This window comes from Bombina bombina, chromosome 2 (assembly GCF_027579735.1).
Source record: "Bombina bombina isolate aBomBom1 chromosome 2, aBomBom1.pri, whole genome shotgun sequence".
Classification (NCBI taxonomy): Eukaryota; Metazoa; Chordata; class Amphibia; order Anura; family Bombinatoridae; genus Bombina; species Bombina bombina.
The window spans coordinates 1,343,689,916-1,343,703,455 of NC_069500.1; positions in this window are offsets into that span (position 1 = coordinate 1,343,689,916).

Sequence of the window (13,540 nt, forward strand, 5' to 3'; positions counted from 1 at the left end):
GGCTGCAGTCACAAACGTTTTTAACGTGCACAAATATTGCGGGACTACGTAATCCAATCAGACGTTTTTTTACCTTTACATGTGACGTCTTAACATGGCGCTTCCTTGATCACGTAAGAACGCCATCCAATGAAAGGCACATTATTGATCACGTAAGAACGCCCAAAAAAAAAGGCGCATCCTTGATCGCGTCAAAACGCAATCCAATAAAAGGCATATTCCTGATCACGTAAGAACGTCAGTCAATACAAGGAATCATTGGACAGCCTGGCAGGTGACGTCTTAAGCAACATGGCGCATCCGAGATCACTGAAAAACCGCAGACAATACAAGGACTCAGTGACATCTTGGCATATCACTAAGAAACGTATTTATATTTTAGGAACTAGTATGTGTGTAGATTGCTATCTAGGAATGACAACAAATCATGAATCATCTTTTCGGACTTGACTGTCCCTTGAACTATAGCTATGGTGTATATCTTTAACATTTAAAAGATACACATGAGAAATACATATGCCATTGATGTTTTAAGATATGTTTGGATTGTTGCTGAATAACAATAGTTATACATGGATTGATTAAACGTGTCATTTATTCAAGTTTAATTATTGTCAGCCTACCTATAGCCATATATGGGAGGAGATGTATTTTGTTAACATATTAGTTAACAAATATTCATCATCTAAATTATTTGCATTACACACAGAGATTTATTTGGTTACACTTTTACAATAATATAGAATTGAAAATGAAATACAGGTGCTGTCAACATTACAATAAGATTGTTTATTAATAAAATTATATGTCCTTGTTCATGTAAAAAGGACAAAAACGCTTTAGAAATGGAAATACATTCATTAACAATTGTGATCAACATCACTTAAAGGGACATTATTTTGTTTTTAAAAAGAGCATACACATAGACAATACTATTTCAATAAAATGAACACTTTACAGGGATTATATCATTGTATCAATACTCAGATCATTTGGTAAAGGTGCATCAATTCATGCAGAGTTTCTAAATACACACATGGATCTGAACATTGAAATATACATATATACACAAATAACAATCTATATATACATATATAAAACAATTACTATGCTAATCATAATCAGGCAATGATAAAGCTAAGAGAAAATAATATAAAGACAAATAATAAGATTACATTGGAGATGTTAATCTTAAAGTCATTTACTATTGTCTTACATATATGATTTTATTATAACAAATATATTTGGTAGGTCCCTTTAAGGATCAACAACATAAACTAGAGCTTTCAAAAAATAACATGAATAATGAGGACAAAGATTCGTGAAATGTATTTTATTAGTATGTAAGAAAACATACACAACGTTTATAAATAATCTTGTAAAAATAAGGAATATATGAGCCATATGACAAGGTAACACAGTGCATCACAGTCCATGAAGAGAGTTGCCAAGGGCCAGCATAGCCCCATTGGAGACATATGACAAGGTAACACAGTGCATCACAGTCCATGAAGAGAGTTTCCAAGGGCCAGCATAGCCCCATTGGAGACATATGACAAGGTAACACAGTGCATCACAGTCCATGAAGAGAGTTGCCAAGGGCCAGCATAGCCCCATTGGAGACATATGACAAGGTAACACAGTGCATCACAGTCCATGAAGAGAGTTTCCAAGGGCCAGCATAGCCCCATTGGAGACATATGACAAGGTAACACAGTGCATCACAGTCCATGAAGAGAGTTGCCAAGGGCCAGCATAGCCCCATTGGAGACACATGACAAGGTAACACAGTGCATCACAGTCCATGAAGAGAGTTGCCAAGGGCCAGCATAGCCCCATTGGAGACATATGACAAGGTAAAAGAGTGCATCACAGTCCATGAAGAGAGTTGCCAAGGGCCAGCAAAACCCCATTGGAGACATATGACAAGGTAACACAGTGCATCACAGTCCATGAAGAGAGTTGCCAAGGGCCAGCATAGCCCCATTGGAGACACATGACAAGGTAACACAGTGCATCACAGTCCATGAAGAGAGTTGCCAAGGGCCAGCATAGCCCCATTGGAGACATATGACAAGGTAACACAGTGCATCACAGTCCATGAAGAGAGTTTCCAAGGGCCAGCATAGCCCCATTGGAGACATATGACAAGGTAACACAGTGCATCACAGTCCATGAAGAGAGTTGCCAAGGGCCAGCATAGCCCCATTGGAGACACATGACAAGGTAACACAGTGCATCACAGTCCATGAAGAGAGTTGCCAAGGGCCAGCATAGCCCCATTGGAGACATATGACAAGGTAAAAGAGTGCATCACAGTCCATGAAGAGAGTTGCCAAGGGCCAGCATAGCCCCATTGGAGACATATGACAAGGTAACACAGTGCATCACAGTCCATGAAGAGAGTTGCCAAGGGCCAGCATAGCCCCATTGGAGACATATGACAAGGTAACACAGTGCATCACAGTCCATGAAGAGAGTTGCCAAGGGCCAGCATAGCCCCATTGGAGACACATGACAAGGTAACACAGTGCATCACAGTCCATGAAGAGAGTTGCCAAGGGCCAGCATAGCCCCATTGGAGACATATGACAAGGTAAAAGAGTGCATCACAGTCCATGAAGAGAGTTGCCAAGGGCCAGCATAGCCCCATTGGAGACATATGACAAGGTAACACAGTGCATCACAGTCCATGAAGAGAGTTGCCAAGGGCCAGCATAGCCCCATTGGAGACATATGACAAGGTAAAAGAGTGCAACAGGCACAACAATAAACTTTTAAAAAGGCCAAATGGCAACAATAAAAATACAAATTCAACATGTGGACGGAGGATTCTTATCTGCCACCATGGAGCATATCCAGATCCTCCACTTACTGGTCATCCTCTTCATTGTCCTGTGCATGTCCAGCTCCAGATTCAGGCCTTGAACTTAATCGCATAATTGCACGCAGAGTCAAGTCCTGAACCCGGAGCTGGGCCTGCATGGTGTCGTTCATCCCTCTCAGGACAGCTGCATTCCTCAACACGGCCTGCTCTACTCTTGCTATACCTTCTAGCATGAGCCATGCTGAGTCACAGCCTAAAATAAAATAAAATGAAATATTAAGGATAATTACACAACAGACTAAAAATTTTTACTACATACATTGTCATCATAAAGACAAATAATTCTTTACATCAATTAGTTTACATTTATTCTTTACACATGAATTAGGTTATTCAGACAGACAGAAATCATTAAAGGGACATGTTACTCAAACATGTTGTCCCCTTTAATTGGTTTTAGATGATCCACTTATACAGCTTGAGTGTATCAAATCTTGTTAAAGGATTTACATTGTACTTACATCAGCAATTTAAAAATTAAATTTAGACTGTGGTAGGCACACCTATCCTTAAACATTTTGGCATTGAGGACAAGCTGTGTAAACATAGCAACCTGAAGAAATTACATTCCCACTGGGTTAGACAAGAGATAATGTATCAACATTTGTACATAAATTGTTGGATCCAAGTAGTGGTGATTGGTATATGTAGTGATATCCAATTAAAGGGACACTGAACCTAAATATTTAATGGACTGATTCAGATAGAGCATGACATGACAAATCTTTATAAATTACACATATTCATTATATGTTTTAATTCTCAAGCTATATTTTGAATGCAAGAATGTTGCTTTTTATGGAAGCCAATATTTGTTTATCAACTTTGTTTGTGCCTGCTGGTTGATGGATACATTCATCCAACAATAAAGAAATGATGGCCAGATTTATTTTATTGTTTAAACTAATTATAGGAATTACTTTGTTTCCAAAAATATATCAAGAGAATGACGAATAATTCATAAGAGTATTAAATTCTAAATTTGATTAACATTGCATGCTGGATTGGAATCACAATTTAAAAAATTTAACTTCACTGTACCTTTAAGTATCTTATAACGTGTATTTTGAATGATACTTACAGCTGTGCCTGGGAAGGACAATCCGACACCCAGGACAATGAAGGTTGAGACAGGGGGGAGGGATGGGATTGGCTTGGGGAGGGATGGGAGTGGCTTGGGGAGGGATGATAATGGCTTGGGGAGTGGTGAGCTGCCGCTCCGGGGTAGGCCATACAGCTGGGGAGTGGGGAGTTTGGGTCTGGGCAGCTGTACGGGCCAGAATACGGGGAGAGCGGCGAAGGGGGGTGTATGGGCGTTTTTTGGGAGGGACAGGATATGAACTATGGGAAGGGCTGGCAGTGGTCTGGGCATGGTCAGGAGTTTGGTCATGGGAAGGGGTCTGGGTCTGTGCAGGGGTCTGGCCATGGTCAGGGGTGTGTGCATGGGGAGGGGTCTGTGACTGGGCAGGGGTGGAAACCAGATGACCAGAAGTGGTGGATCCATCTGAAAATGTAAAGAAAATATATTAACATCTCATACATCCTGACATCAAATCAACGCATTTCAAATTGATTATGTTTTCAATATACTTCGAAGTGTGTTTGAATTTGTAAACAATTCTGAAATGAGGATATGGTATGTATATAGGCACTCAGATGAATATCAATGACTGTCTGTACAATTTTAACCTTATTATTGTGTTTTGGCCTGGAATATGCATGTGACATAATGATGGCATGAATTATAAATTTTTAAAAAAAAAAATCCAAGCAGATTTTCATGCTGCCTGATATAGAAAGGGGGCAGTAGTGTATTTGAACAGACAAATAATATTCCTTTTTAAAGGGCAAAAGCTGTAGACTTTGAATGTCTTCAATAAAATGATTTCCAAAAAAGAAACATGTTGGAAACATGATAGATATATTTCACATACCATCAGACTCCAAGGCAGCCTCTTCCTCCTCCGTCCCACATGTTACATCAATCTCTGTAAAACATAACATGTTGTGTACACGTTAAGATCAGATATTATAACATATGTTACTGTTGCTCAAATACGCACATCAATGTTGCATTAAAGATATACACACACAAAGTTATGATTTACATCATTTTGATGGAGCATACAAATGACAATAGATTTGTTATTGTCAATGAATCTGATTTTAAATGTATTGTTTGTATTAATGTTAAAATCATAAAAGCATAGTACATAGAACATTTAAGATTTCTCATGTGTGTATCACTTGATGACTGTTGTCAAAAAATAAAATGGAAACAAACATATGTTATACATCTTATGAATAACAAATGTGTAGACTAATAAAGTTGAAATTATTAATCGTTCAATATTAAAAGAAAATTAATATATAATCAGAAGAGAAATAATTTTAATTTTTATAATGTTATGCTTCATCAGAATCATGATCATAATATTGATTAGCAATACACCTTCAATTACATATAAATGAGTCAATGGACTTACCAGGAGACCGCAAAGGCGGCTCTATGTCACTGCTGGATTCCTGTGGGCTCACCACACCAACTCTCTCTATGAATGATATAGATATATATTATTAAACACATTTGGGATATCACTAAATCACATCTGTCTCGAATTTTAACATTAATCAACTTTAAAATGTGAAGAATAGAGCAGTCATTACACCAGAAAATGCTTGATTGAATCAAGGGGATTCTGTTAAAATTTCTGTATTGAACATATGTTTAATGTCAGACTACATTAGACATCAAATTCATCTCAGATGCTGCTATTGCATATCTAAATATACCCATTGATCAATGTTCTTAACCCTTTAAGGACACAGCTTTCACTTTGCTCAATTGTTTTATGACGGAATAATTCCGTCATATGTCCTTAAGAAGTTAAAAGAATACACACAAACCACATATTGAAGAGCATCTGTTGACAAATCTAAACAAACACATGTGTCACATCGAGCCATTTGTGCAATGTACAGTAATCTTGTTTAGGACACAACACATATTTATCACAATACAAAACAAAATTGATTATTACAAATATGTAATCATGGTGCTGTTAGAGTATGCAGATATCTATAAAGTAACTCCAACACAGAATGTGAATTATATATCAATAGTTTTTAATAAAAAGAATGTAAAGATGAATGAATCTATTTTGTCTTAAAGGGACACTGACATGATTAATTTAAATAATTGATTTCTATGTTCAAACTGTTCAAAATGATTTAACATTGACTCCTATTATAATTAGAATGTTGCTCGATTTTAATCTTAAAGGCAGATAAGCAATATTGGATTCAATAAATATTGTTTGTTGAAGGTATCCACCAATCATCAATAAAAACCCAGGTTGGTCAACCAAAATTTAGATGCACATAAACGTACTTTCTTGATTTTAAAATACATTTAGCAACAGAATATGTCACATATGATGATAGTATTATATTTTTATGTTTATTAATATTGCATACTGTATCTGAATGACAATATTAATAATTGTAGCTCAGTATCCCTTTAATCTAAAATTAAATTGATTCCACAATGTTGTTGTTAATGAATTATCTACTCCATATGTTGATGTAATGAATGGTATTGAGCATGCAATTCAAATCTAATATGTTATTTAAGGATATCCGAAGAATTATTTAATTTTCATCTATTAAAGAGACATTACATATAAATATTGAACAATGTGTATTTAGTATGTAATGTTCAGTCCATGTTTCTAAGACAAATGTCAATTAAAAAGAGACATACCATACTGTGACAAGCCCTGGCTTGAGGATCCAGCAGCCACATCCATATCTGTAATATATTAAATGAGGATTGCATATCATTAATACTAATCATGCCATGTTTAAAAACTTTACATTACTAACAAATCAATTGAAAAATATTAATCCTTTGGTAGTCCCATGAGTTAATTGTTTCCTCAATTAAATTAATTATAAATATATCCTGGACTCTTATTTTCAATCAGTTGTGTTGTTTACTGTATCTTTAATAATATCTGCTTGTTATTTCATAATCATCAATTGATGGCCATATGTTATAATTTATTTGTATTCTTCGTTTTTTATTAGCTATAATATTGAAAATAAGAATACTGTATTCTTCACTAATCTAAGAATTCCCATTTAATTTTGAACAACATGTATAAAGCAATGCCACTTACAGCAAAGCCATGTTAACGTGGATGAGAAATGCCATTTTCGCGATCATTGCGCAATGATTCCAAGCGGAATTACGCATCCGTCATTTGACCAACATGTATAAAGCAATGCCACTTTCCGCAAAGCCATGTTAACGTGGATGAGAAATGCCATTTTCGCGATCATTGCGCAATGATTCCAAGCGGAATTACGCATCCGTCATTTGACCAACATGTATAAAGCAATGCCACTTTCCGCAAACCCATGTTAACGTGGATGAGAAATTACATTTCCGCTCTGTGACGCATATTCTGTAGAGCGCAAGAAACATCATTCCTATTTCATGTGTCAATAATCTAAAATCAGATATCTAAACATCATATGTAGTGTATGTTGTGAGATCTGTATAGGTTTAGTATCTGACTATATACACATTTTTTGATTAAAAAAAAAATATTAAGATATTATATGAAGTTGGATAATTACCTGGTTCAGATTCTCCATCTCCTCCCAGGCCACCGGACGGAGAAGCATCTGCCCTGGCCCCCGCGTCAGGACTTTCAGATCCCGCAGCTGGGAGGGAAGAAGAGGAGGCAGAGGATGGCGAGGATCTAAATCTTTTGGGGACCCGGAGATTGAGGCGCTCGCATAAAGTCACCTCATAAGGGAGTAGGTACAGTTTCCGCGGGGCCTTTCTTTGGCCCCCTCTTTTACGGGCTTGTACCCAGTCCCTTATGAGGTTGACTTTTTTCGATAAACGCAACCTCATATCTCCGAATCTCCTCATGATCTGATCCTGGGTCCTCTGGACGTCACACACCAATCTAACCGCATTGGTGATAGACTCCCAGAGGGCCTTCTTAACAGGCGCATCTGTCGAGCTCCTCTTGTTCCCAAACAGCTGGGGATAAAAGTCCTTGACGGCGTGGACCAGTGCAGCGCTCTCCTCCTTGGTGAACCTGGGAACTGACATGCCTGCTGGGTTGTATAATAATAATATATATTGCCTGCAGGCATTAGAGAACTGACAAAGATGGCAACGTGTAATGGACTTTTATATGGTGAAGTAAACATGAGATGCACCATGGGACAATTTATCTGTACATCTGATTGGATAAAAGTTTGAAATATTGTTATAATGTCTGTGAGACCATCCTGACTCAAGTTGTGTTTGTGTGATGAACTCTGATTGGCCGTTCCTTAATGTTTCATATCTTAGTAACTTCCTTACACATACCGCTTGGTGGTGCTGTTACTTCATTTTTCATGTAGACTTATTTGTAACTCATGGGCCTGTCATGCGGATATGTGTGACGCAGATTTAATATCCGTGATCCGTTAAATATTAATGATTAAATACTCTTTAAAATCTAATACTGTCACATTATTAAATGTTGTCGACATTTCTCGGTTTAATAACGGTCTGTTTCTTTAATACAAATACACATTTAATATTGTATGTCTTTATTGTTCTTTAAATAAATTTATTGTGAAGTATTGACATTGCTCTATTAAATGTCTTTATAATGCACATTGATTGTGTGCTATTGCGTGACATTAGACTAATGTTTAAAGATGCTAATCTGGTGTTTCAAGATGCGTTTCCCACGCAATATTTCTTAATGTTAAAATTCAGGTTAGAATGTCAGTAACTTGGATAATCTGTTTATAAATATTAAACTACAGCTTTGTTATTAGCAAATAAACCTCGAGCTTGTATTTGTCTGAAGTGCTCATATATGTTATTGTGCAATGGCGTCTTTAGTTTTAAAGAGACATTACAAACAAACAATTGTATCAAATGATCTGTAGAGATAGAAGATTGTTTAGACTTTAAAATGTAAATCATTTTCTCTTAGTATTTATATATCCTCAACAGAAGAAATTTAAATGCACATGGTTGAGACAATCACATAAGGCATCTCTGTGCATCCACCAATCTTCATCTACTGAGCCGATCTCGATATGCTTTTCAAGCAAAGTATGTCAAGATAGGAAGATAAGTAAATACACTCTTTAAATCTCTTAAAGGGACACTGTCCAAACAAATTTAGCATTGGTGATTGAGCATGAAATGTTAATGAACTTTATTATTTAATCCGATTATCAAATGTTAACAGTTATCTTGTTATGTTTCTTTGCAAATCAATAATGATATTTTATATTACGGACAATTGTTTAATAAAAACCTGGGTTGTCCTTGACGATTGTTGTATCAATTATTCCAAACAATCAAGTTCTGTCCAGAGTACTGAAGCAAATAAATTAGCTATTTACTGCCTTATTTTTAAAGTAATGATAGCAACATCACAATGAGCATTCATAATATGAGACAAGTTTTAAAGTTGATTAAAATAGTATACTCATTCAGAATGTATAAATCAGTATTTTTTTAACTGTCTACCTTTAAGTATATTTTGAGTTCATGCCCCTTTAAAGAAACATTTCACAATAATGCTTAAAATATCATAAACCTAGGCACCTTCCTTTTGCTAAATTAGTCTAACATCTGAGTAAAGCAAATTTAGATTAACTTCTAGATTGTTTTACACACTGACTGAAATATATTTATTAAAGGAGGTCTTTTTGAGCCTTCAGCTTAGAGGGACATTAAGCTATATGTTATGTATGCATTTTGTATAATATTCTTATATTTGACCAACTTAATATGTTTTGTTATTCAATCATTATATTGTAATTATATATATATATTCTTGGATTAAATACATCTCTACATAGGCTATTTTGATGCTGATTGTTGTTTGCATATAGATGCCTTATATAATTGACTAAGATATGTGCATTGTTGTTTTTTTTAACAAGTATATTTAAAGACTGAATGTAATTCTATAGTACTTTCTAAATATGTTTAAATTCTTGTATGATATTTTTAAAAATCTATACACAATATACTTTGTGAATGTCCCTTTAAGGACCCAAACATTTTGTATTTTGATTTAACATTGACAAAATAAACAAAAGGGGAATTTACATTCTATATAGATATTTGATGTCTAACCCAAGAGGTAAGATTGTAATAAATACATAATATTACTAAGTATAGTTAAATGACTCCACTAGAAAATTACATAGATTAACCTGGCATCCAATAACTAGCTTTGGAAAAATATCAAGTTAAATGACCTACCATTTATAAATGTAATAATTTAAAGAATTTTTCAAATAATGTTTTGAGATACCTAAGGAAGATACAAGATCTTATACAATTATTTTTACATTCAACAACACTGTCACTTTCATGTAATTGAACCACTTCACCTTCTTAAAAGTTAAAATAAAAAACATTTGACTACATATCCAAAATATTTTTAATATCTACATTTTCAAAAGAAAAGCATTGAAGAATCTCACTCCCCAATTAATGTTATAAAATATATTTTAATTTAATATTCTCGGAAGCATTTGATTTTCTAATATTAATGCATTATTTTATCTTATGCATGTGCTTGTCAAATAGCCAACTACCAGTCATGGGAGTCCAAGTTTTATTTATTTACAGATTATATTGATATTTAGTAGAATCTGTTCAAAAGAATGTATTTAATAATAAAATGTTTAGTATTAACATGTAAAAATAAATTTAATAGAAAATAATTAAATATTCCTGGAAGTCATCAGATGCCAATCTGAAATGACAAATAATAAAAATGGAACAAAGTTAATACACACGTTGTCAAATATTCATAAAATACATTTAAAATCATATGGTGTCTATGCTCTAACTTTGATCAACATTTTTTAAAGATAATTATTAAATTGATTTAAAATAAATGAAATACATACACCATTATATTGTTGATTCAAAATTCTATTTAAATATCCAAAATTCAAATTATACATAATAATGTATATCACATTTCAACAATATATGTATGCTGAACATAAATGTAATATTTCATGTCCATTCAAATACCTCTATATCAACTATAATATGTATTCCTTTTTCGGATTGTGATCCCTAAATATCTAATGATGAAATAAGTATGACTAATGTATGTAAGCTAACAATAATCAACATTCTTCATGTGATTCTTAACTAGCATGCACCAACCTGGATAATGCATGGTCTTTGAAAGTCAATTCAGGGGTAAACAGTTGATCTTCAATAGGTGTCTTATTCATCAGTTCATTAAATAGAGGACTGGGAAATACCATCTAAAAAAGTACAATCATCTAAGTGTCTGATTGTGATCCCTAAATATCTAATTAAGAACTAAATATGACTAATGTATGTAAGCTACTAATATTCAACAGTCTTCACTAGCATGCATTGGTACACCAACCTGGACAATGCATGGTCTTTGAAAGTCAATTCAGGGGTAAACAGTTGATCTTCAATAGGTGTCTTATTCATCAGTTCATTAAATAGAGGACTGGGAAATACCATCTACAAAATAGAAAATCATCTAAGTGTCTCCAATAGGATGTCTCCACAGCCTTATTCTATCAAATAGTTTGCACTTACCATGTGAACATGTCTTTGTATGGTTTTCAAGGTCAGCAGAATTGAAAGATAATGCCAGACATGATCCCATTGGTATACTTCAATTTCAATCTTGGCTTTTTCCCCACTGTCAGTCTGGGCAATCTTCACTGTCAGGCTTCAAATTGTTCCCTTTCAGTCTTTAGATTAAGTCATCTCCCTAATGTAAGAAATATTTTCAAAAGAATTCATACAAGTGTGTGAATCAGTTCTGTACCCCTCTCCCACCCCCTATTTCATAATAAATTTATGTCACTAGCTTACTAAGCCTGTGTATGAACCTGTGTTATTTTCTATCAAGTGTGAAGATGAGTCATATTGAGCAGAACAAACCTCTGTGTGACATTGAACCATAGTCATTCTAGAGTATCCCTTTCTGATTATGTACATTTTAAGTAATGTGTAAACAAAATTATATTTTTGAAAATGTATGCCATATGATGTATTTGTGTACAATTCATGCCAGCAACAGTCCATACATTTCTACTTACCATCTGATGTCCTCTTTAAAAACCAGGTGGCAAAGACTCGCTATAGGACCCAATGCCCAGAGCATCACCTATATGAATAAATTAAACAATTATTCTAACATTTGATCAATCCTAACATGTTTGCACAATTCTCTACTTGTCATTTCCCTAGAGTTCACATCTATTGAAAATACTCCAGTGTAACTTCTATTCTTTACCGTCTAAAGTGGCGGTTGATGACGTCTGCTCTGACATCAAGTCCCTCGTCCTGGAATTCCCCCTCTAGAACAGGATCATCCTCCTCATCTCTGAGGAGGTCTCTGTCCACCGGGACGGCCTGCAGCATCCCAGCCCCGTGTGCAATATTATGCAGGACGCTACAGGCTACAACGATCTTAGCCACCTTCTTTGGGTTGTACTGGAGTGCTCCTCCAGAACGGTCCAGGCACCTGAATCTCATCTTCAGGAGCCCGAACATCCTTTCAACCACCGCCCTGGTTCTCTTATGAGCCCTATTGTAGCGCTCCTCAGACACATCAGTTGGGCTACGCAAGGGGGTAATGAGCCAAGGCCGGCTCATGTACCCAGAATCACCTATAAATTTTGAACAGAACATAATTCAAACAGAATCCTTAAACTAGTATATTGTTTTATAAATATTTTTTTGTACACGATAATCCATATTAAAAGTTGTCAGAAACATCCAAAAAATAACTTTCTATATTATTCTGTATCTTCCCATTTCAGCTAAGACATGCTACATATGCATATTTTTCATAAAACAAACCTTGTGTAAAATGCTAACTACATGGTTACATTGCATTCTCTATCTGAGCACTTAAGGTAAGACATGCTACATATCTGCATTTAAATAAAACTAGACATTAGCGGAAAGAGACAATGACAGGGTTAAATTGCATTAGCTAATATCTTCCCATTTCAGCTAAGACATGCTACATATGCGTATTTCTCAGAAAACAAACCTTGTGTAAAATGCTAACTACATGGTTACATTGCATTCTCTATCTGAGCACTTAAGGTAAGACATGCTACATATCTGCATTTAAATAAAACTAGACATTAGCGGAAAGAGACAATGACAGGGTTAAATTGCATTAGCTAATATCTTCCCATTTCAGCTAAGACATGCTACATATGCGTATTTTTCAGAAAACAAACATTGTGTAAAATGCTAACTACATGGTTACATTGCATTCTCTATCTGAGCACTTAAGGTAAGACATGCTACATATCTGCATTTAAATAAAACTAGACATTAGCGGAAAGAGACAATGACAGGGTTAAATTGCATGAGATAATATCTTCCCATTTCAGCTAAGACATGCTACATATGCGTATTTTTCATAAAACAAACCTTGTGTAAAATGCTAACTACATGGTTACATTGCATTCTCTATCTGAGCACTTAAGGTAAGACATGCTACATATCTGCATTTAAATAAAACTAGACAGCGGAAAGAGACAATGACAGGGTTAAATTGCATTAGCTAATATCTTCCC